Here is a 2313-nt window from a genome sequence, read left to right on the forward strand (position 1 = left end):
AGATAATGAAGACAACAAATGCCAGGTTGGCATCTCCACCAAGCACATGGGAAAGAAAGAGCTGGCACTAGAGCTGTCACTGTGTGAACTGACTAAATGTCCTGCTCAGGGCACCTAAGGGTCTTTAGCAAAAGAAAGTTAACTAAAAATTATGTTTCCCCAAGTCTCCATCTGCTGTTTTTCTCCACTGGTTTCATAAATGTTGCCTCAGCTGTTTTAATAACTGGGGTTACTTAAAAGTTATTATGTGCGCTAATTAAATCTAAGTAGCGTATCAAATACACAGTGTGAAAAACTAGGTATTTGCAGAGGTAAAAAAGAGATTTAAAGAAACAGTACATTTTGTACTGGACCTAAAATGGTTCATTTAACAACAAAAATGTACTCTGCTGAAAGCCCACTTGTCTTTCTGTCCTTCGTAAAACACAAAAAATATGAATATATTATGAATATTTTTTAATTAAAGTAAATGGAGACTAAAGTGAGTCAAGTGGTTAACATCTTATTTTGAGTTCCAAGGAAACACAAACAGGTTTGGTTAAACATGAGGGTGAATAAATAATGACAGAATTGCAACAGTCCATCCGGGCAAGAGGATGAATGTTACCAAATCACAAAACTATTAAAGAGGGGGTTCAACAGTGTTTCATGCATTCTGACTTCTTTAAAATGTTAAACGTGCTGGCTTCTCATGCTTAACATGGTCAACTTGTCAAAAAACAAGTTGGGCAATCGACGTAGTGCTCTGTCCTCAATAAACTTCCCCACGGTTCGTACACATGTCTGAAAGTTTTTTCCGAACATGAAATTCTGTTACGTAACAACTTTTGGGCTATTCTCCCTGAAAAGCACGCCCACACGTCAACCAGTGAGAGCGAGAGAAAGAGCACCCCCACGCGTCAACCAGTGAGAGCGAGAGAAAGAGCACGCCCACACGTCAACCAGTGAGAGCGAGAGTTAGAGAAAGAGCATGCCCATCAATGTGCTTCAGCTGTGTTTGTTTGTTCAGTGCATTTGGGTGATGAATGTTATATACACGGTGGATATAACGCTGGATTTGGAGATCGTTTGAAACTGAAAGATGGAGCCGTCCCAGCGCTAAAAGATGCCGGACATGAACCCCACTTGGTAAGTGAACCTGAGTCAAATGTCTGTGTTTTTGGCAATCGAAATATAAGTTTGTGTTGCTTATGCATTACATAAACAACACGAACTTATAGTAAATCAACAATTATGCCGGGATAATGATGTATTGTGTGCTCGTGCTGGACAGATGATTCAATATATGGATAATAAATATCTAGCTTAAACAAATGAAGGGAACACTTAAAGGTCCAGTTTGTAAAATTTAGCGGCATCTAGCAGAGGTTACGAACAGCAACCAATGGCTCAAACCACCGCTCACCCCTCCCTTTTCATGCACTACGGTGGCTGACACAGGACAAAGATGTCATCACGTTTTCGTTTCTTTGCCGAAGGAGATAATGTATTTACAAAACGAGCACTGTAAAAGCAGTTTGTCCGTTTAGGGCTATTGTAGAAGCAACATGGCAAATTCCATGCAAGAGGACACATGGTGTATGTAGATAGAAATAAAAATGTAATAAAAACATTATGTAAGGCCTTTATACACATCTGAAGACATGGTTATGAATATTATATAGCGTTTCTGTCAATAAGCCCTACTTAATATTACACATTGTACCTTTAAAACACATATTATATCTCTCTGAACAAAATATTCAAGTTAAAAATCTTCACTTTTGTACATTATTTATTGCACACATTGTGACAATGGTCATTGAAAGCCAAAATCCTCAACACATTTGTTTAAACTTTAATGTTTTGTTCATAAAGTGCTTTTGAGCAGTATCTACACGTTTACTGTAAAAATGAAAGTGTATAAAACTTCCGGTGAAGCGGTGGAAGTAGTGTATTGCCCTAATTGCAGCGTTAAATAACTTATTCTGATGACAGAAAATGATACTGTGATTCATATTTTGAATCGTAATACTGTTGGTTTCATGTGGGAATCTATTAAAAAAACAATTTCGAAACTGATGATCAACACCTGCTGTTCGCGGCTGCACTTACAACCAGGCGAAGCTTATTTCACGTCGTAAAAAAAAAAGAGCGCTTCACACACAGATCTAAAGTTAAAACAGCTCATGTGAGGGACTGTACAGTTTTTAAAAGACGAACTTCAAAATATCGACTACTTATCTTAAGCAAATAGATAACAAACATTAAACATTACTTAGACTGAATGTGCTAGTTTAAAAAGAGAGTTAGCAGTTTTAAAAGGGAGTTCAA

Source organism: Triplophysa rosa, linkage group LG6 (genome assembly GCF_024868665.1).
Source record: "Triplophysa rosa linkage group LG6, Trosa_1v2, whole genome shotgun sequence".
In the NCBI taxonomy this organism is placed as follows: domain Eukaryota; kingdom Metazoa; phylum Chordata; class Actinopteri; order Cypriniformes; family Nemacheilidae; genus Triplophysa; species Triplophysa rosa.